The sequence below is a fragment of the Zalophus californianus genome, chromosome 14, assembly GCF_009762305.2.
Source record: "Zalophus californianus isolate mZalCal1 chromosome 14, mZalCal1.pri.v2, whole genome shotgun sequence".
NCBI lineage: Eukaryota > Metazoa > Chordata > Mammalia > Carnivora > Otariidae > Zalophus > Zalophus californianus.
The window spans coordinates 91,451,648-91,475,824 of record NC_045608.1 but is presented as its reverse complement, the minus strand read 5'-3'; the positions used below and the strand labels follow the sequence as shown (position 1 = coordinate 91,475,824).

The 24,177-nt window shown below is 43.8% G+C and overlaps 1 pseudogene; it reads left to right on the top strand.

Annotated features, from left to right (window-relative positions):
• Window positions 1-22,655: 22,655 nt before the first annotated feature.
• Window positions 22,656-23,510, top strand: LOC113912401 (annotated as a pseudogene).
• The last annotated feature ends 667 nt before the right edge of the window (window positions 23,511-24,177 follow it).

Sequence of the window (24,177 nt, the reverse complement as noted above, 5' to 3'; positions counted from 1 at the left end):
CACCTTCTCCGGGGTGCTTCCTGCGCAGGTGGTGGGGCCTGCGGGAGCCTGCGCCTGCGGTGGTGGGACTTGGGCACAAAGTCTTCAGGACCAGAGGGGTTTAGAATATGACTTGGGCGGATACCCTCCTGGGAGGAACACCAGCAAGTGTCCATTTAAGCACTGGTTGATCAACAGGGCCCCGGGGGCGGGGGTCAGCTCAGACCCCAGGACTTTGGCACCGTTGAGCTCCGCACCGTGGAACCACCGGGTTGGAAGGAGTTCCGTGTTCCCCGGTCCAGGAGCAAGTCAGAGGCTGGCCAGGTGGGACCGCGGATGCGGTGAAAGCGCCCCGCGTGGCACCGCAAACACGACAGTGACACGGGGTCCGAATGACAGGCGATGAACCCCCTTCAACCCCAGGCCCGGGATGCCTCCTCGGATTCACCCAGAGGGATCTTTGTCAATAGTGGGAACACAAACCTCTCAAAGCCGGGGAAACTGAGGACACACTAACAATTCGATGCCTAAAACATTTGTTACGTATAAGTTTCTGGAAAGGAAATCTTGGCCCTAAGTCTAAACTGTCAGCCTTCAAGGCAGATGCCCCGTCCCCCGTTCCACCTCTTTAAAAAACCCTTCTGGAGCAACATCCCAAACAAACATGAAAGCTCTATGTTAACAGTCAAGATCCAGAAGAAGGAAGGGCACCTCTTTCTGATTTTAGGACAAGGAAATGATGGGGCTTTCCTGGTTTCCCACAACCCAGGAACAGAGCAGAAGGCAAACAGCTTTACTGATTCTCTACACTGAGAAGCTCAGAAGCCAGACATGTTTGCCCTTGGCGCTGTGAATGACCTTGACCCACACCTGTCGAGGTTCCTGCCTTCTAGCGCCTGGTGTTGGGTCGCCTCTGCCGCTGAACCAGGCAGACTCTGCTGTCAAGATGGTGGAGCTACACCACCTTCTTGTTCCCTCCCGTTTCTTGTTTGCTGCATCATTTATGAGAAACGTGTACTGTGTCTGCCACATCGCCAAACACTGACAGTCGGCACTGTGTTACAGGACTCTGTGTTTTTCTGGGGGTTCTGGCAAGTGATAGCTCACTTATTCTTATATTCCTAATCACTGATAAATTACAGAAGTTATAAATTCATTCTCTTTAAAAAAAAATAGAATACTGCTGATGAAGTTCCTTTGGCTGCTCTCCTTTCTCCTGCTCCCCTAAGGTAATCCGTCTAGCTATCCTTAGGTGTTTTTATATTTCTACACACATTTTGATGTGTCCTGTTACATTATGTGTGTGTGTGTACATGGGTGCATTATCACAGTACAAATGTAATTTTGCAACATGATTTTTTTTTACATTGTTACTTTTTTAAATGAGTGAACTTTATTTTTAGGTTCATAGCAAAATTAAATATAATGTACAGAGATTTCCTATAGATCCCCTCCCCCGACATGTGCCTGGCCTCCCCATCACCGGCATCCCCACCAGAGCCCTGCATTTGTTACAGTTGGTGGACTTACACTGACACTTCATAGTCACCCAGAGTTTACATGAGGGTCGCTCTTGGTGGTGTGTATTCGATTAGTTGCACAAATATATAATGTTGTGTATCCACCATGATGACATCATGCAGAGTAGTTTCATTGCCCTAAAAATCCCCTGTGCTCTGCCTGTTCATCGCCCCCCCCAACCCAATCCCTGGTAACAATTCATCTTTTTACTCTTTCCATAGTTTTGCTTTTTCCAGAATGTCCTGCAGTTGGAATCATACAGTAGGTGGCTTTTTCAGGTTGGCTTCTTTCACTAACCGATATGCATTTAAAGTTCCTCCATGTCTTTTTACAGCCTGATTGCTCATTTCTTTTTAGCTCTGGATAACAATCCATTGTCTGGATGGATCACAGTTTATTTATCCATTCACCTACTGAAGGACATCTTGGTTGCTTCCAAGTTTGGGCAGTTACGAATAAAGCTGCTATAAATACCTATGTGAAGGTTTTTATATGGACATAAGTTTTCAAATCCTTTGGGTAAATACCAAGGATCATAATTGCTGGATCTCACGGTAAGAGTATGTTTAGTTTTGTAAGAAACCACCAACAGTCTACAAAAATGGCTGCACCATTTTGCATTCCCACCAGCAAAGAATAAGAGTTTCTGTTGCTTCACATCCTCATCAGCATTGTCAGTGTTCTGGATTTTGGCCATTCTAATAGGTGTGTGGTGGTATCTCATTGTGCCTTTAATTTGCATTTCCCTGAGTACATGTGATGTTGAATATTTTTCCTATGCTTACTTGCCATCTGTATATCTTCTTTGGTGAGATGTCTGTTCAGATCTTTTGCTCATATTTCAATTGGGTTGTTCATTTTATTATTGGTGAGTTTTAAAGTTCTGCATACTTTTCGATAACAGTCTTTTAACAGATGTGACTTTTGAAAATATTTTCTCCCAGGCTTGCCTTCTAATTCTCCTGACATTGCCTTTCATAGAACAGAAGTTTTTCGCTTTAACGAGCTCCAGCTTATCAATTTTTTTTTATGGATTGTGTCTTTGGTGTTGAATCTAAAAATTCATTTCCAAACCCAAAGTCATCTAGATATTCTCCTCTTATCTTCTAGGAGTTTTATGCATTTTACAGTTAGATTATAGTCCATTTTGAGTTAATTTTTTAAGAAGTGTAAAGTCTGTGTCTAGATTAATTTTTTGCATGTGGATATCTTGCCTCCTTTGTTGAAAAGATTATCTTTGCTCCATTGTATTGCATTTGCTCTTTTCTCAAAGATCAGATGATTATATTTATGAAGGTCTATTTCTGGACTCTCTATTCTACCATTGATCTATTTATCTATTATCTATTGCCAACACCACACTGTCTTGATTATAGTAGCTTCATTGAAGTAATTTCTTGAAATTGGATATTGTCATTTCTCTGATTTGATTCTTCTCTTTCAATGTTGTGTTGGCTATTCTGGGTCTTTTGCTTCTATATATGGACTTTAGAATCAGTTTGTCAATATCCACAAAATAACCTGCTGGGATTTTAACTGAGATCATATTGAATCTATAGATCAAATTGGGAAGAAACACACTGACAATACTGAGTCTCCCTATCCATGAACATGGGATACCTCTCCATCTATTTAATTCTTCTTTGGTATCTTCCATCAGTGATTTGTAGTTTTCCTCATATAGATCTTGTACATATTTTGTTAGATTTATACCTAAATATTTCATTTTGGAGGGATGCTAATGTAAATAGGAATATGTTTTTAATTTCAAATTCAATTTGTTTTCAATATTTTCCTTGACCTTAGCAGAAAAGATTTGAGTTTCTCACAATTAAGTGACATTAGCTCTAAGTATTTTTGTAGATTTCCCTTTTTTTTGGTAGATTTCCTTGATCAATTTGAGGAAATGCTCCTATATTCTTGGTTTGCTGAGAAATTTTATCATGAATGAGTTTTAGATTCTGTCAGATGCTTTCTCTGTATCTATTGATATGATCAAGTGATTTTTCTTCTTTAACATATTGATATGATGGATTGCATTAACTGATTTTCAAATGTTGAGACTTCATACCTGGGACAAATCCCACTTGGTTGTGGTGTATAATTGTATGCATTGTTGGATTTAATTTACTAATATTCTTTTGAGGATTTTTGCATCTATTTTTATGAAAAATATTGGTCTGTGGTTTTTTTTTCTTGCAATGTCTTTGATTTTGATGTTCATCTCTTCATTTTTAAATGACATAACTCCCTCCTAAAAAACAGTCCGAATAAAAATGTGTATCATTTCATTTTTAATTTTTTTAAAAAACCCTCAAAATATGCACACTATTTAATTAATTAATTAATTAATTAATTTAATTTATTTATTTTTGTAATGAAGTTGTGTTTTTTTTAAGATTTTTTATTTATTTATTTGAGAGAGAGAATGAGAGATAGAGAGCACGAGAGGGAAGAGGGTCAGAGGGAGAAGCAGACTCCCCGCTGAGCAGGGAGCCGGATGCGGGACTCAATCCCGGGACTCCAGGATCTTGACCTGAGCCGAAGGCAGTCGCTTAACCAACTGAGCCACCCAGGCGCCCAATATGCACACTATTTTAAACAACAAACGGACATTTAAAAATCCCTTTTAGCTTATCATCCAGTACTAGTTGCTTAAAATACTTATTTACATTCACAGTAAAACCAGTTGAAGCCAAGTGTGAATGATAATGCCTTATCAACAACAATGTCTTCCATCCAAAAAGTATTCCATAGTTTTGCACATCTATTGCCTCAATTTATTTTCACAAGTGGGCTGGTATTGCTATGATTTCTCTTTGCAGATCAAGAAACAGTGACTCAGGGATGAATGCCTTCCTTTTGGTGAAATGAAGTAGAGTGTTCTAGCTCCTAATCTTGGTCCTTCCACCAGAAATACAAATTTTCCTCCATGGGCGTTTTTTCTTGCCTCCCTCAACCCTAGTTTTTCCCAACATATTCACTGAAGATCTCTAACTAGAGCTCAGGCCTAATCCAGCGAACAAAGCAAGAGGTATAGCTTTAACTTCCTTTTGCTCAGCCCCTCCCACCTTCCTAGCCAACCCCCATCCACTAGTTGTAGAGCTATCCCCAGACACTAGCTGGGGTGGCTGCCCAGGAGCACTACATACGCATGTTGCTCGCCCTATTCCTTCCATCTCATCCTAGCACACTGGCCTCAGGCTTCTCTGTGACCAGAAATGACACACTCCTTGCTCTTAACCATGACATAAGACTTAAAATTAAAGCCCAAGAATCTGTGTGCCTTGACATCTGGCAATACTCGGAGGACCTCAAATGGCCAAACAGCACGCTCCCCTCCCCTCCTCTGCTCCAACGGCCATAGTCTCCTCCCAAACAACTCTCCTCATCATGGGCACCAAACACAGTGCCAGTTCATGTCCCAGTAGTGGGATTCACTTCCCAGAAAGCTCACAGAATGACTCAAAGAAGCTAATCATATCTCCCCAGGAATCACCCTCCTAACACTACAGATCCTCCTCTCACAGACCCTGCTGGCTCACTCTGTTCCTGCGCACAATCACGGCTCCTTTCCCTCCTTACACTTTCCATCTCACTCTGCCCCACCACTTACAAGTGCACAAGCTGTTATCTAGAGAGACCTGGGCACCAAACATTAACTACCCAGGTGAGCGTAAGATGTTTCTCATCCAAGTGCCATCTGATCACTAGGATGTCCTCCACTTTGGGGCCTTACCTCTCACAAACTAGCTCCATGCCTTCACTTTTTATTTTAGAATCTTAGCCTTTCCAGAAACTACTTTGCAGTTATTTTAAATATATGCATTATTTGTAACAAGAGACAGGTTTATATTGGTTGGTTCAGAAAGTGGAGAGAGATGAGGGGCCCCTGGAGCCCATGGCCAACCAGAAAGCCAGGGAGGGGCAGAGAAGACTCCTAAGTGGGGCTCCCTAGGGGCACAGGGAGAAAGACAAAAGTCCCTCCAGACCGAGAGACATCTCATCAGAGCCATGCGCCAGTCTGCAGGCACCACGTCAGCCTACTGCGAATTTGCCTCTGTTCAGGTTCTCCCTTGTAGTCCGGGCTGAGGTGGGCTTCTGTGCGCCAGCAGTTGGAGCCTAGTTGACTAATTATAGGCAGGCCTACACTTAAACGTTCTCGGGCCAGTGGCCCTTTCAGGGACTCCTACAGCCCCCCAAGGAGAACGTTCTCCTGCCTTCTTTGCTGGTATTTGGAAACCCTTGATGTCACAAACCACCCTCCTTGTCCTCCCTGACAGGCAGGGAGCCAAGGAAGGTGAGGGCACACAGGCATGGCTCTTGCTCAGAAATTCGTTTGCACCTGGAGGGGAACAACAGATTTTTATTCCTGGCGTGTTCTCATACACGTACATTCTTGAAGGCACACAGAGCAACGAGCCCAGCCAGTCCTTCTGGACTCTTCCACCTGCCTGCTTAGGTGGGTCTGGCACAAAGTAGAATTCCATTTCAGTGTTTTCTTGTAGTTTCTTTACCCCCAAAAGCTTCATTTATACAAATATCAACATGACATTTAAAAAGTCTATGTCTCGCTATTATTCCCAGTTAAAATCTGTGAGTTATTCCCTGGGAATTCTGCAGTGTTCAAATCCGGGTGCATGTTTGTATAGTGTTCCTGTGGCAATTTAAAAGGCCCTCGCTGGGCCTGAGCATTTTTTCCGAGCCTGGGAACGAATCCTTCCTTATATAGGATCCATTTTAAACCATAAGCCGGGTTGCACAGCTCCAGCCAACATCTGGAACAGCGGAAGACGATCGGATAACATTGCGAAATATAAAACATGAAACTTATTAACTTTTTCCTGTGTTAAAAATATTTTTAAATAATGGAAGCAATCTGATAGCGCATTTGAAAAAACTTTACTACTCAGAAAATCTAGAAAGAAAAAGAATTCAGTCCTTTTAGGGTTTATTTCATTTCTTTTTGCTTGAGTTGCACTTTTTCCAATTTTAGAACATCATTACCTTTGCAAAAATGGATTTTGCTCCAAAAGCATTCTCACACATTTGCCTTTTTGTAGGTACTAATGTCACATTGAGCCACAGAAAAACAAGCCACACATCAATGTATTAATGAGCAAAGTAAGTCAGCCGTGAGAGGGTTCATTGTCATCCTGGTCCTCCTCAGATGCAACTGCACGATGGGCAGGGTTTTGTAGTCTTCTGGACAGCCTATGCATGTGAGCGCTGCATGCCTGTGCAAGGTAGCTATCCCCAAAATTGCTCTAGCAGCTAAAGAGCACAAGGAAATCTTAACCAGAGCCCTGACATCCCCCAAAGGCTGTCTGTGACCATCCTTGACGGGGCTAAAAAGTGGGCGGTGAGATGCAAACGACCTGAGCAGATCTGCCTTGGGACTGGCCGCCCGCCTCTCCTCCCACTATCTGAAACCTGAGTCCCAGCCATAAATATCCCCAAGTCAAACTCAAAGTGTAAAACAACTCAGAAATGTTGCCTGCACACAGTTTCCCCCCAAGAAAGGGACTCTCCTAGAAAGTATGGAAGGACAAAGGGACAATGTAGAACAGACACAAATTGACTGCAAACATGCTTTCTTTAATTACATGATAAGAGATTAAATAAATCTTTAGCAGAAACAGATTGAAAGTTTGTCTATTCAGCAAACACGGTGAATCAGCAAATTGTTTTTTCTAGCCTTCAAGGTCAGTGAAATTGACCTACCGTTCTACCGGACATATCGCTGGCTTCCTAATGCGGCAAAAGATTTAGAAAATTTAGAAGGCAATATTCCAGCCCTTGGAAGGCCAACGCCTCCCTGATGGCTAACCTCTAGAAGGTCAAGATGAGAAGCCCATGCAAACATGTCGCTCTAAGTAGCAGAAAATACCAAGATCACAAACCCAGCCCTCGCTGGGCGCCAGACACCCTGCAGATCCTGTTAGGAGGCTGCCCATAAATAATCTCACCCACTCTCCACAGGAACCTTGCCAAATAGGTATGATGGTGTCGGTTTCATGGATGCAGAAATGGAGGCTCATAGAAGCTAAGTAATTTTCGCAAAATAACAGAGAAAGGAAGAGGCACAGATAAAATGCTAACCCAAGTCTCTTTAAATTCAGCTACTCCCATAACAGTCTTCTCTAAAATGTTAGGTAACTACGTATTCATGACAAATTGCTTTTTCATTATTCAAGAAATAAACTGCCATGGCTTATTTCCACCTTTAAGAAAGAAAGACAATAGACACTGATACCTGCTCATTTGACCCTCCCTTGTACGAAATGGCACCCAGAGGTGGGTCATGGCGGTGTGGTACTGTGTTTACCCAACGGTGTGCTTCGCAGAGCACAGTGCCTACATCTTAGCATTGGCTGTTGTAAGTGTCCTTTCACGTTTTAGACAGTGGGTGTGAGTCATTTTCTCATTTTGCAAAGGAAGAGACTAAGGTTCAGACAAGTTAAATGATTCACCTGCGATCAGGCGGTAGGGATCTGAACCTGGATCACCAGACGCAAAATTCCACAATCGGGAAAGAAAATTAAGCTCCAGGAAGCATCTCCTCAGTTATGTGCATTCTAAAAGGTTACTCATAGATTCTGAAGATTTTTGGGAAATAGTCTTGGGAAAATACTCATGTGGCACTTCAGCCCCATAAAGTACTTTTACATAGTTATCTGTCTTTTACAAGGGAAGCATTCATAGTAGCAATGGGCTGAGCTGCGAACAGTTGACCATGAAGCCTCCTTAAAGCAGGTGGCCCCGTCTGGGGACACGCTGACACTGTCACCCCTCAGTGGGCTTCTCACTCACACATGAGGAGAGCTAACCTTTTCCTGCAAGATAAAGCGGGTTCAGATACGACTATTCAGCAGCATTACTGACGCCAGTGGACTCTGTCTCAGAGCCAGGTCTGGCCAGCACAGAGCAGAGCGAGGCATCCTTGCTTCTCGAGGCACCTACCCAGTCCAGGTGCCTTGCTGACTCCAGAGCACACCTACCCTGTTTCAGGCTGGCACTGCCCACCTCTCTCCACGGGACAGGATCTGAACCAGATGCTTCACAGAGCTTGGCTCAACAGGGGGTGGGGGTTGGCTTTTGCAGGGAGCAGGTGGGAGCTGGTGTCCAATGGGAGAATGACCAGCACACAGCGGGCTCTGACGGCCGTAACCGATGCCCTGGAATGGGTGACCTGAGAAACCGCCTTGACGTCTCTCATTCCAGAGGCTGGACGTCCAAGATCAAGGTGCTGACCGATTGGGTTTCTGGTGAAGCAAGTCCCAACAGATGCAGTCCTGTGATGTCAGAAAACTTTCCCCAAAGCCATTTAGCACAGATTTCGTGGCTTCTCATTATCTTAATTTCTGACTTCAAAACGTTTAAAGTACCAAGTTTCCATTTAACTGGGAACCTACCTTCAGAGTTTATTATTTCCCTGCATTTTATACTACTATTGTAATTGAGAGCTATAGTGGAGAATCCGAAAAACCACCAACAATAAAAGCAGGAGGGCATAATAAAGAGGGTAAATAACAAGACAGAAAGAGCTGAAGAATGAATTAATGAGCGAAAATATAAGATTAAGGCGTTTTCCCAGAAAGCTATAGGAGAGGCTGGAGAGATGGGAAATATCAAAGAAAAACGTAGGGGAATGACAATAAAAACACCACTATCTGGGGAATAGAAATCCCAGGAGGAGGGATCAATAAAACCAGAGCAGAAAACATATTTGGAAAAACAATGCAGGTGTATTTCCCAGAAAGAAAGAAAGAAAGAAAAAGACTCATAGAAGTTTTTAAAAAGAGGGGGAGAATAAGGAAAACCCCACATGTAGACACATCGTAGTGAAATTTAAGACCACCAAATGCAAAGAGATTATTCTGAAAACTTCCATAAGTAATGAGCACTTCACCTACAAACAACAGGACCCACATTGTCATTAAACTTCTCAACAGCAACATCGACTGCAAGAGAACAGTGGAGCAATATTTTTAAATAATTAAAGGAAAATAGATTTGAACCTAGAATATTATTTCTAGAAAAGCTGTCATTCAAATGTGAAGGCTTAATAGCGCAATCCCCGAATAGTATCAGAGGGTTTGCCAGACAAAGACCAAAAGTGTTTGGTGAGAAAACACTTGGGGAAAAGTACTAAACATAAGAGAACTAGACCCCTAGAAATCACTCTAAAAGACAGGGAGTTCTAAAGAGCCAAGTATTTTGGTGACATTTATTCCTTGAGAGAACCCAGAATCTACCCTGTGGGCAGTATCAACGTCGAAGGTTTGGGAGAACACCAAGGGATATGTAGGTGTGGTAACTTACTTCCTTTTGAGGAGAAAAACACAGATACTGATAAGCTTACGAAGTCAGTAAAGATCAATGGGGCGCCGGGGTGGCTCAGTCAGTGAAGCGTCTGCCTGTGGCTCAGATCATGATCCCAGGGTCCTGGGATCGAGCCCCAGGTCAGGCTCCCCGCCTAGTGGGGAGTCTGCTGCTCTCTTTCTTTCTTTCTCTGTCTCCCTTTGCCCCTCCCCACTGATAGTTCTCTCTCTCTCAAATAAATGAATACAATCTTAAAAAAAAAACAAGAAGTCAGGAAGGATCAATACATATGAGAACTTGCCTTGAGGTAAAGACCACTGTCAAAGCAAAAATGCCCAAGGCTTAAGCCCGCAGAAGAAAACTGGGCCCATACAATAGAAAGCTGAAACTAAAACTAAAAGGAGGAAATAAGAGGTTCGGCAAATTAAAAATACAAAATATGAGAAGTGAGCTTTTTCCTCTGAGTAATTACGATAAACACAAACAGGTTAAATCCAATTAAAAGACAGATCTGGGGTTAAAAAGAAGAACATAAAAGAAAAACACTGAGAACAAAAAAACAAAGAAATGAAAATAGAAGGGTTAGAACCTTATAATAAGCAAACATGAACCGAAAGGAACTTGTGTAGTAATCTGAATTTTCTGACAAAATAGAATATAAGACCAAAAATACCGTAAGAGCCAAAGGGTGACATTACCTGCTGGTAAAAGACCAGAGAGAACCAGAAGCTAAATCCATAGTAAATGTAAATATGGCCTCAGCACATGCAAACCGCAAGTGACCGGAACTCAGGGAGCTGTGGCTAAGTCAACAATCCTCGATGAGACTTTAGCACATCTTTTCCCAAAAAGGATGGAGCAAAAAGATAAAATCTAAGCATAGCTGTCCAAGACCCAAACAATGTCCTCAATCAGCTTGAGCCATTACATAAAAAAGAACCCTATTCCAAAAGAGGTACACAGTACAGTGAAACATTTACAAAAATAGGCCAAACATGGATCGATGTCATTCAGATTTTGTTCCACAACAATATTGGGAATAAAAATAGAAATTACCAGAGTGCCTGGGTGGCTCAGTCGGTTAAGCGTCTGACTCTTGGTTTCAGCTCAGGTCATGATCTCAGGGTCATGAGATTGAGCCCTACATTGGGCTCCCTGCTGGATGTGAAGTCTGCTTAAGATTCTCTCTCTCCCTTTCCCTCTGCCCCTCCCCTGCTCTCTCTCTGTCTCTCTAAAAAAATAAAATAAAATGTACCATTCAATTGCTTTAGTATATTTACAGTTATGCAAATTACCATAATCTAACTGTAGAACATTTTTAGCTCCTCAGATGAAGCCATCAGCAGTCACTTCTCATTTCCCTCTCCAACCTCACCTCCCCACCCAAGCCCTAACCAAACAATAATCTACTTTATGTCTCTATTGATTTGCCTTTTCTGGACATTTCATGTAAACGGTATTACACAATATGTGGTCTTTTGTGACTGGCTTCTTTTGCTTTGCATGTGTTCAAGATTTCTCTACATTGTAGCATATATCAGCAATTCTTCTTTTTATTGCTGCCAAATAATATTCCATCCTATGGACATACTACATTTTGTTTATCCACTCATTAGTTGATGGAAATTGGGTTGTTTTCACTTTGGGGCTATTATGAATAATGCTGCTATGAATGTGTACAAGTTTTTGTGTGGACATATGTTTCATTTCTCTTGGGTATATACTCAGGAGTAAAACTGCTGGGCCATATGAAAACCCTATATTTAACATTATTAGAAACTAACAAACTGTTTTTCAAAGTGGTTACACCATTTTGTATTCCCTCCAGCAATGTATGTGTGTTCCAGTTTCTCCACATCCTCAACAACACCTGCTATTGTCTGTCTTTTTGATCATAGCCATTTTGGTGGATGTCAAGCGCTACTTCATTATAATTTTTATTTGCATTTCTCTGGTGACTAATAATGTTCAGCTTCTTTTCATGTGTGTATTGGTCATTTATATGTCTTTTTTGCAGAAGTGACTATTCAAGTCCTTTGCTCATTTTTAAATTGGGTTATTTGTTTTTTTATTTTTGAGTTGTAAGTGTTATCATATATTTTGGACATAATCCTCTTATCAGTTATATAATTTACCAATATTTCCTCCCAGTCTGTGTGTTGTCTTTCATTTTCTTGACAATGTCCTTTGAAACACAAAAGCTTATAATATTGATGACATCCAATTTGTCAGTCTCTCTGATCACTATGATTTTGTTGTTATAGCTAAGAAATCATCACTTAACTCAACACCACAAAGATTTATTGCTGTATTTTCTTTGAAGTGTTTCATAGTTTTAGCTCTTATGTTTAGGTCAATGATCCACTTTGTTTTTTGTTTTTCTTTAAGATTTTATTTATTTATTTATTTGACAGAGAGAGACACAGCGAGAGAGGGAACACAAGCAGGGGGAGTGGGAGAGGGAGAAGCAGGCTTCCTGCAGAGTGGGGACCCTGATGTGGGGCTCGATCCCAGGACCCTGGGATCATGACCTGAGCCAAAGGCAGACGCTTAACGACTGAGCCACCCAGGCGCCCCTCAGTGATCCACTTTGAATTGATTTTTCTGTATGGTGTGAGATAGGGGTCTAATTTTAATTTTTTTGCATGTGGATATCCAAATGGGCCAGCACCATTTGTTGAAAAGATGATTCTTTCCCCCATTGAATTGCCTTAACACTTTCATCAAAAATCAATGGACTATAAATATTGGATTTTATTTTTTAAATTCAGTTCTGTCCCATTGACTTAGGTGTCTATCCATATAGCAGTACCACACTGTTTTGATTACTGTAGGTTTGTAGTAAGTTTTAAAACCAGGGAACTTGAATCCTCTGACTTTGTTCTTTACCAAGATTGTTTCTGTGATTCTGAGTGCCTTCCATTTCCATTTGAATTTTAAGTTCAGCTTATCAATTTCTGCAAAATGTCAAGTAGAATTTTACAGTGATTGCATTGAACTGTACATAAACATAGGGAATATTTTCATTTTAACATCAAATCTTCCTATTCATGGACATCAAACATCCTTCCATTTATTTTGTGGTCTTCTTTGATGTTTTTTTCAACAATGTTTTGTAGTTTTCAGTGTACATGTCTTACACTTCCACTTTTAAACTTATTCTTAACTATTTCATCCTTGTTGATGCTATTGTAAGTGGGATTTTTAATTTCACTTTCAGATTGCTTATCATCTGTTATATAGAAATACAATTGATATTTTTATATTGATCTTGTATCCTGTAACCTTGCTGAACTTGTTTGTTAATTCTAATACATTTTTAGTTGTATGGTAAACTTTTAAGAAATAGTTAAGTCTTCCTATACAATTCTTTAAAATAGAATACTAGAATGAATAAAAAGTTGCCCAGCTCATTTTTATGAAGCTGTATCATCTTGATTCCAAAATCAAATAAAGGTAATATAAGAAAAGAAAATAGTTTCAAAAATCCTAAATAAAATATTTGTCAAGGGACACCTGGGTGGCTCAGTCATTAGGCTTCTGGCTTCAGCTCAGGTCATGGTCCCGGGGTCCTGGGATCGAGCCCAGTGTGGGGCTCCCTGCTCAGCGGGAAGCCTGCTTCTCCCTCCCCTGCTCCCCCTGCTTGTGCTCCCTCTCTCACTGTGTCTCTCTCTGTCAAATAAAATCTTTTAAAAAAATAAATAAAATAAAACATTAGTCAAAAGATTCCAAAATTATATTTAAACAACCATAAATTGTGACCAAGAAGGGTTCATTTCAGGAGTTCAAAGGTAGTTGGATATCAGAAATTAATGGCTCTCTCCCACTTTGTTTAAAAGGGAAAAGTTACATGATTATTTCACCAAGTCAATGATGCAAGAAGGTATTTGGTGACTTAATACAAAATCTCTCAGCATACTAGATCATAGATTTCCTTAAGGCAAAGGTTACATATCAAAAACCTAAAGCAAATGTACATAAAGAAACAACTTTAAATGCACTCTCTTTACATTTGGGAGGGAAACAAGAATATTCACTATCCTATCTGTACTTTAACACAGTAATAGGAGCCCTAACCAATGGTGTAAGGAAAGAAAATTAAAACACGTTAAATTGGAAGGAAAGAGATAAGACCTCATTATTTGCATTTGATATGATTATCTAAAATTGAAAATATGGTAGATATTAAAATAAGTTAGAAGCTTTAATTAGGTTGTTAAATATAAGATAATCCTACAAAACAAAGAAGCATTTCTCTGAAAAGCATTTCTCTGAAATGTCCAACTAGAAAATAAAATTTATAATAAGAGCAAAAATTTAGAAATATGTAGGCACCTAACACCTAGCACCGAGATTTGGTTTCTAAATATCATTCTCCAATAAAAAGAACAGGAGTTTCTTGAAGAAGAGGCTAACTCCAGAGCTGGGGCACAGAGAGTACAAGATGAGCTGGAACCTGCTGTGGTAGGAAGGAAGGAAGTGCTCCAGGAATAATGAGACATATCCAGAGGACACAGGAGTCATCTTGTACGGCCAAATCTGGAGCAAGTTAAGCAACACAGTAAATAATGGTAGTAATAGATTATTATCTGTACAACAAAATGAATATCCATGAGTTCATGCTGATATAAAAAACCACTGAATAGCTAAATCAATGGTGGAAGAATGCACATTTTTTTCTTAGAGTAGAATCCCAATTATTATAGAGGGAATGATGGACATTGAAAGTCCCATTTTGCAAACACCGCAGGAATAACTGTTGCAGGCAAAAAAAAAAAAAATTCAATGGATGTTAAAGATAGTGGGTGAAAATGTGGTGAAAATAGGGATATTTATACAGCCTCAAAGTATCTCTCCACCATATGCTCATTAATTAAAAAGAGAAAAATGATAACTCTGCAGCAGAGAAACCTGACAGACACCACCTTAACCAAAGCTAATGAGAGCCATGAAAATTATGTACCCCTTGATCTAATGCCCCAAAAGGGGCACAGAATCACTTAATGCACAGGCTTTCCAGGTTTGACAAATAAAAATACAGAATGCCCAGTAAACCTTGAATTTCAGATAAACAATGAAACGGTTTTTAGTAATATTTGGGTGCTCTGTATTATATCTCTCAACCACAGTTATATTGTATTCTTGCATTTGATCATGAGGACACCTGAATTTAATCATGAGGAAACATCACACCAACCCAAATAGAGAGACGTTCTACAAACTAGCAGTCCAGTGATTCCTCCTTCAGTCAGTGTATCTTTCAGCAGTGTTAAGTTTATGAAAGGCAAGGAAATACCAAGAAAGTGTCCTAGAGTGGAGGAGACCAAGGAGGCATGACAATGAAATGTAATGTACGGTCCTGGACTGGATCTTAGGCCAGAAAAAGGACCAGTGTGTGGGGCGATTGGTGGAATTTGAATAAAATCTGTTGATGAGTGAGTAGTGTTGTTTTGATATCAATTTCCTGAGTTTGACGATTGTACTCTCTACGTAAGTTAACATCTGGGGAAGCTGAGTAACAGGCATAAAGAAAACTTTTTTGTGCCCTTTTTGCAACTTGTCTGTAAGTTGGAAATGATTTCAAAATGAGAAATTTTAAAAGAAGAGTGAAGATATGATTTGAATAAATCTCAGCTTGCACAGGATAACATATATAAAATCCTTTAAATTATCTTCAAATTATTCTATAACCTCAATGCAATATCAGTCAAAATGCAATTTGGACCCTTTTAAGGAGCTCTAAATTTTATATGAAAGAATAAAGGTCCACAAAATAGTAAATCAACCTGAAAGAAGTATGAAGAGGGGAGTTCTCTCTGCCTGACAGTAAGCAAACCCCAAATCCATCCTGGATGGTTATTGGTATTGGTGCAGAAACACACAAATCAAAGGGAACAGAACTGAGGGTTCAACGGAATCTGTGCTTTACCTCTGACCTGTGGAGCCACCTTCTAAGTTCACTGAGAGATCCTCTGCTCTGGTAGCGTGAACGTTGCAGCCACCCTGCAGGGGCACCTAGCCTTCCCGACTCGTGTGAGCACATGCGTACCCCAACCCAAAAACTTGCTTCCAAAAAAATGCCCTCACATTTCCACAGGGGCTACACCCACGAGGGTGTTAACTGTGCACAAGGATATTTACCCGTTTTTTTGGTAGCAGGAGGTTGGAAGCAATCTGGGTGTCCACCCTGGAAGAATGGCAAGGCAATTCTGGAAGGAACTCGTGCCATGGGGTACTCCCAACTGCTAGAAGCTACGGGGGGACTCTTAGACATTATCAGAATGAATGCCGACAACAGAGGCCCAGTCGGACAACACCAGAAGCAGAATAAAATGTGTGATAGGATACCATTTACGTTTATTAAAAACACTCCAACAGAAAGTGATACACTTTTCAAGAAACCCTACGAACAAAAAGGCGAAGGTTTGGCACGTGACCGTGCTTGCCGACTGTGGGGTGGTGGTCAGGGGTAGGATGATGATCAATAGGAATGATGAGGATGGACACCGATCCATCACATAGACAAGGAAGGGCCCATGGTGACATCGTGCCACTAACTGGGGAGGAAATAGAACCAACTCAATGTTCTGCATCCGATGTCAAATACCACACACGAAGGCTTAAATCATCCATTTCTCTCGGTCTCTGTTAGAGGGTGAGAGGTATCAGGGGGTGCCCTGCAGATTTCCCAGGCACACGGGGGGCCCTTGCTCTTTGAGAAGTGCCATTCCCCACTCAGAGGAGCTGCTGGTGCCGAGGGAGTGAGCCGCTCAAGAGATTTCCAGGGAGCTGTGAGGAGGCCCCTCCTAGCCGCAGAGTGGTAGGTCTGAGCCGTTTGCTGGAGGAGAGTGTGGGGTCCACTCTCGCAAGAGCCTTAAAGATAGGACAGTGGAGAAAAGCCAGCTGACAGGAGCCAGCTCCGTGTGCTCAGACGCTCCCCTCGGAGAGCCGTGTTAGGCTGGGAGGCTGAAGGCACACACAGCGGGTGGAAGAAAGCAATAAGAACACATTACAGTTACTCTTAATCATTTAATTCCCTTCCCGTCCTATGCGTCTGGTATGATGACATCAGGCAGGATTTTGCTGAGGTGTATCTTTCTCAGGTTTCGATTTCTGGCCAATCTGTACGTCAAGATTGACTGCACCGTTACAGGAGCCGTGCTGGAGACTCCAGGGCACAGGGACGGAATCCAATACAATTCTGAGCTACCCAGGCTCCTGATTTCTGCAGCGGCCTGGTCATTATTCCCGGTAAACCTGTGTCTTCCCAGCCCTCCTCCCCGGTCCGTGGCCAGGGGAGGGACGGGCGCTGTTAAGGGCAGGCTGCATGGAAACCCTCGCAAAACAGGTTGGCCCCAAAAAGGGGAGAAAAGAAAGAACCGGATTGAGAGCGCAGCCTTGAGCAGACACGCAAACCAGCGGAGCAGCGGGAGGTGCTCCCCACCAGAGTCCCCGCCCTCCTACCAGAGGTCACCGGCTCTCGGAGCGTCGTGTTTCGGTCCCGTCAGTGTCAGAAGTCGGGGCGAAGACAGAAAGGCACATTTACTCATGGCTTGCTCGTCCATGCTGGCAAGGAGGAGCCCACGTGTAAGAGATGGGGGTGAATCCGGGAAGGGGGCACCCTAATCCTTTCCATCCCTGGTTCCGGACACACTTGCAGCAAAGAAAACCCGCCTGCCCGGACCTGCGTGTCTGTCCCTGACCCCTCACGCCCCAGACGGAGACGGTGGTAAGACAAAGTCACAAAGGGAGTCACGGCGGCGATTGGGTCTCCGACCGCACGCTGTTGTGTGGGTGGGGGCCGCCTCCTGTGGGGTCCGCGACCCCCTCCAGGGAGACCCCAGACGGGGATCCGGATCAGCAGGCCGGCGGTCACTCGTTCGGGGCAGCACTGGCGCCGGGGTCGTGGAGGAAAGTTGTCAGCGCCTGGGGACGGAGCCCAGCGTCCGGGAGGGTCCCGAGCTGGCGAGGGGACACCGGGAGCCGCGGGGCGCGAGCTCGTCCGCGCCTGGGGCGGGGGGAGGGGCGCGGCCAACCACACTCGGGCTTCGATTCCAGCTGCCCCTAGTTCCCTCTATGTCCCGTGCTGCAAACGAGGCCGTTTGTTAGGTCGAGCGCAGAGGGACCGAGGACGCCCGGCGGCGAGGCAGGAACTGAGCTACGCGTTGTGCGCCGTCTTCTGCCCCGACTCTGCTGACGCCGAGCCGCGCGTCCTGCGTGCGCTGGCGCGGCGGCCACGGGACCCAGCTTGGCCTCCGGCTCGGGGTCCAAGCTCACGGCCAGAGACACCCCGTGCGGCGCGGACGTTGTGCGGTTGGACTCGAGGGACGCGTGGCAAGGCGACTGGACAGCGACCACCGCCATGGTTTCGAGTGGCTCGGGTGTTCACACAGGGCTGGGCCCACAGGGGCACCCAGGGTCTGCCCTGGGTGGGCTCTCCAGCCTGCTAGGGTGGCTCCCCCCCCACCCCCAGTCTGATGCTTCTGTAACTTCGTCTCCAGATGTGGGACTCCCTTCAACTCAGGAGTTGTCCCAACATAGTTTATTTCTTTCTTAGAATAGTTTTCACGAGTCACATTTATTCAAAAACAGTGTCCGCCTGTAGATCATTCCCCTCATATTTAAGTAGCCCGATTCGCAGGGACTCGGTCTACACGCACACATGCACCTCCAGTGCTGGAAGGTGGCTTACGGTGTGTGAACCTGCAGTAGCTTCAGGACGCGCTGGGACGTAGCTGGAGCCCGTGAGGTAGATGGTACTGTCACCATGTGACCCACCAGGAAGTGGAGAGCCGGGAGAGGAAGCTGGTGGCCCGACTGGCTATAGCAAGGGAGCTGGGTGCTTGCAGAGCTGCACCTTTCACATTCCGCTGCTTGTGAACGTGTCTTCCGAGTTCTGTACACCAGGCACCGTAGGACAGTTTGTGGGTAATTTCTTTGAGGAGAAGAAGTGGAAAAGCAAAGGCACATGATGCACATCATGAGCCCCTTGTCCTTCAGGGTCCTCAGAGACCCCCCCCCCCGAGAAAGCGGGGAGCGGTTTGTTGGAGACCCTTCCCCTCCAAGTTCCTCTGCTCTCCTCTCAGACATCCCTTCCTTACATTTATTTCAGCCCTGAAATCCTTCCTGCCTCCTCTGGCCGGCCCTGCTCCGGAGGCCTGAGTCACAGAGTGAGGGGAGTGAGCTGATAAAGCAGTTCACACGCAGCTGCTAATAGGGCGAATGACTTCAGAGGTCTGCCCCACTCCACCCCTGCAGGGTGCCACATCTCCAGAGCACATGCCAGCATCGAATAACCCTTTCATCCCACTAACTCAGTGTTTAATAATGAATTTCACAAATTGGTGGCAGATGACGCCACTCAATCCATGTGACATAGGGTCCTCTGCCTATTCATAAAATGTGGTCCTAGTGAGAACACACATGCATATTCACTCATTCATTCCACACACGTTTACCTAAGGCCTTCGTGTGGTGGGTGTAGGGGATTCGACGATACAAGATACATCTCACCTGCCCAGGAGACCCTTCTAGTCACAAGGATGATCCCAGGGAGCTATATACCAGTAAAAATAGGTCGAGTGCTCTAATCAATGGAAATGCAGAGCGGTGTGTGCCTGGGGAAGCCCACAAATGACTAAGGGGTTGTCCCTGCTGTGTCTCTGGCACCGACACAGACCTGCCTCCTAGGGACACTCTGTGCGTATAAAGCCAAGCCCCCTGAGCCTGATACCATCATGACTTCTGGGATTTCAGCTTCAGGTTTGGGGCCCAGGGCCCCATCCTGTGACTTCCTTTGGAGGGTTTCTCCAGCTCTGGGTTGCGGTGAGTTCACGAAGGCAACGCTATGTCATCACACAAAGAACCAGACAATTCCGCGAGAGCCCCGCTTAAGGAGAGCCCAGTGACTTCCATGCACATCTCGTTGGGAAGAGGTCTGTCCCTCAACAGCCAAGGGGACAAACCAGCGGGTTGGTCTTTGCCTGGCGAGTGGGGTGCTCGTAATATGGGGTATCTCCCCACAAATGCAAGAATGAGATTGTCGTGTCCTGATTTCGATTAAACAAATTTAACATTTCCTGAATGGGGAGGGTCACACCCTCCCCCGCAGCCCCATACACCTGTCACACCCGTAGACTGTGTGATACCATGCTAGCTCTAGAAATAGACAGCAGATGCCAAGAGCCCTGATGGACCTTTTCCTCATTTATTTGGTGGTGGGGTGGGTGGAGCCAGGTTGCTTCAGGGCCAAGGACGGCAGAAGTGGGAAGGGCAAGCAGCCCTTGGGGGTCAGACAGAGGGGGGGTCATCTAAACCCCGTGTGAAGTGGGTAGGTCCTAACGTGTAAAGAGGGGTGCAACATATCAGTACTTGTTTAATATTATAATAGCTAATATTTTCATTTAGGTCTTATTTATGCTACAGCAGAACTGTGATTTCTTATCTTTTTATATGCAAATCTGAAGGAACAGTGGGGCCCTTGTTCATAGGAGCCATTCAATATGCATATTGTAGGAAGGAGGGAGGCCTATGGATGGGGGCAAAGTACTGAATTGGAAATCAGGAAATAGGAATTCCAGTCCTGGGTGTGTGATTAACCTCTTGGAGACTCAATTTCCATATCTTAAAAATGATGTTAGATTAATGATCTCTTAGGTCCTTTTCAGCTCTAAAATGCAATGACATGGAGCATAATTTGACTATTTAGAATTAGTGTAGGCATCAATAATTATTGCAGCCTTGCATTTATGGCATCGTATTAATGATGGACACATCACTTATTTGACACCAAATTTTTTAAAAGGAATATAACCTCCAACTGAAACATTGCTCATCTGAGAAAAATATGCAACTGTACCACATGAAATTGCTGCTATTTGGCCATTTTTTACTTACACAAATGGCAATTTCATGTGGTTCAGCTAATATTCTCTCTTAAAAGGATCTACTTTAAAGCATGATTTCTTGATGTAATGCGATTTTTTTTTTTTAATTTCATGGACCGACATAATTTTCCACAGAACTAGAACAAATAAGACTACTATTTTATGGAACAACAAAAGACCCCAAATAGCTGATGCTTTCCTGAGAAAGAAGAACAAAGCTAGCAGTATCACAAGTCCAGATTTCAAGGTATACTACAAAGCTGTAGGAATAAAAACAGTAAGGCACTGGCACAAAAATAGACTTCTAGATCATTGGAACAGAATAGAGAGCTCAGGAATAAACCCATGTTTATATGGTCAATTAATCCACGACAAAGGAGACAATAATATACAGTGGGGAAAAGACAGACTCTTCAATAAAACGTGTTGGGAAAACTGGACAGCCACATGCAAAAAAATAAGACTTGATCACTTTCGAACACCATCCACAAAATAAGCTCAAGACGGAATAAAGATGTAAATGTGAAACCTGAACCATAAAAATCCTGGAAGAGAACACAGACAGACTGTCTCTGACATCAGTTGCAGCAACATTTTTCTAGATATGTCTCCTGAAGCAAGGGAAACAAAAGTAAGAATAAACTATTAGAACTACATCAAGATAAAAATCTTCTGCACGGCAAATGAATCAACCAACAGAACTAAAAGACAATCTGCCGAATGGGAGAAGATATTTGCAAATGACATACCTGATAAAGGGTTGGTATCCAAAATATATAAAGAACTGATACAACTCAACGCCAAAATAAAAATGAACAATCTGATTAAAAAATGATCAAAGGACCTGAGTAGATACGTTTCCAAAGTAGACACCCAGATGGCTAACAGACACATGAAAAGATGCTCAGTATCATTCGTCATCAGGGAAATGCAAAGCAAACCACAACGAGATATTGCCTTACACCAGTCAGGATGGCTAAAATTAAAAAGACAAGAAATAACAAGTGTTGGTGGGGATGTGGAGAAAAGGGGCCCCTTGTTCCCTGTTGGTGAAATGAAAATTGGTGCAGCCACTGTGAAAAACAGTGTGGAGGTTCCTCGAAAAATTAAAAATGAAAATACCATATGATCCAATAATTCCACCCCTGGGTATTTACCCCTAGAAAACAAAAACACTAATTCAAAAACATATATGCACCCTTATGTTTATTTGAAGCATTATTTATAATAGTCAAGACATAGAAGCAGAGTAAGTGCCCACAATAGACGAATGGGTAAGGAAGATGTGGTATGTATGTATAAACACACACATGCATACACACACGTACACACACACAGGAATATTATGCCACCATAAAAAAGATGAGATCTTGCCATTTGCAGCAACATAGATGGAGCTAGAGGTTTAATGCTAAGTGAAATAAGTCAGACTGAGAAAGACAAATACCATATAATTTCACTCATATGTGGAATCTAAGAAGCAAAACAAATAAGCAAACAAACAAACAAAAAAGACCAATAAAAAAAGGCTCTTACAAAAAGACTGTTAAATACAGAGAACAAACTGGTGGTTGCCTGAGGGGAGGTGGGTGGAAGGATGGGTGAAATAGGTCATGGGGATTATGAGCACTCTTATTGTGATGAGCACTGAGAAATGTACAGAACAGTTGAATCACTATGTTGTACATCTGAAAGTAATATAATGCTGAATGTTAATTATCCTTGAATTAAAAATAAATAAATAATAAAATAAATAAAATAAAACAAACGAATTAGCAAAAACAAGGAGCAGAATCAGACCCATAAATACAGAGAACAAAGGGGTGGTTGCTAAAAGGGCACGCAGTTTGGGGATGGGCAGAGCGTGGGAAGGGAAGCGGTAGGTTCAGGCTTCCAGTTATGCAATGGATGAGTCATGGGGGTAAAAGGCACAGCGTGGAGAACATGGTCAAGGGTGTTGTAGTCGTGCTGTATGGTGACGGGTATAGGTACGCTTGTGACCACGTACAACACATGGAGAAGATGAATCACTATGTTGTACACTCGAGACTCATGTAACCACGTGTGTCAACGGTACTCAAAACATTTTTTGGGAAAAATTTCATGGAGACCTACAATGAATGCTGAGAAAAGGAAAAGAACATATTATAAAACATTCTCACTATGATTTTTCACACTTTCCATTTTCTATCTTAAATAGAATGAGGATTTTCCCTTCCCATATTGTCCACCTATTACACAATCATGTACCATGGGGAAGAGGTGCTGCATACGCCCGGTCCTTTCCAGCCTGGCCCCGATGTAATGGCACCCCAGTGTCGACGCCCAAGAAGAGCCGTATGGCCAGTTACGAACTCCTTTTCCAGGAGGCAGTGATGGTGGCCAGGAAGGGCGTCCACATGCCTGAACACCCTGAGCGGGCAGACAAGGGTGGGCCCAATCTTCACGTCATGGGGGCCACATGGCCTCTCAGATCATGAGGCTATGTAAAGGAACTGTGGGCCTGGAGACATTTCCACTGGTACGTTGCCAACAAGGGTGTCCAGTAGCTCCGGGATAACCTCCACCCACCCCTGAGAATGTGCTGCATGGCAGCCATCCTGAGACGGGTGGCCTTGGCCCCAAGTCTGCAGGGAAAGTGGTCTCCAGCCCCGCACCAGGGGGGAAGTTGACCTACACCTACGGATGAAGCACTGTGCCCGCTGGGGCCCCAAGAAGGCTGAGGCCGTGGCTGGGTCAGCAACCGAATCCCCCTTCAGAGGCGGCTTTGGTCCTGGACGTGGTCAGCCACCTCAGTAAAGTTGGAGGACATTGTTTTGTGTTGACTAAATACCACAGGCAGAGTGTTTCATTGTCTAAAGCACCTCCTACAGGTCACATTCAGTCACCTGTGGGTGTGGCACGGTTCCAGTCACAGAGTGGAAACTGAGGCCCGGGAAGTCGTCTTCCCCAGACACCCGGGTGCTGTCAGAGTTCAAACCCCAACTGCAGACCTCCAAAGACCTTGCTCCCCCTCCTTCTGCCAGATGCTCAGCAAATAAGGAAGAAGTCACATATGTCACTTATTACTAACCCGCTGGAGAAATCGACGGTCCTCATGTACAAATGAGGGGTCTGCACCCAAACCACAGCGACCATGGAGGAGGCACGCCTTCTTGGGTCTTTGGTGTGATCTCAGAGCTGGCTCACTCCAGCGTCACCACAAGGGTGTGTTCTTGGGGTATCTGGAGACAGCACTCCACATGCCACCAAAACTCCTGTTTCAGATTCGCCCTGGGCAATGGAGGCAGGCCCCACACTCCTTCAACCATCAAAAGGCTTCCTGGAGGGGCGCCTGGGGGGCTCAGTCCTTTGAGTGTCTGCCTTTGGCTCGGGTCATGATACTAGGGTGCTGGGATTGAGCCCCACATCGGGTTCCCTGCTCTGCGGGAAGCCTGCTTCTCCCTATTCTGCTCCCCCTGCTTGT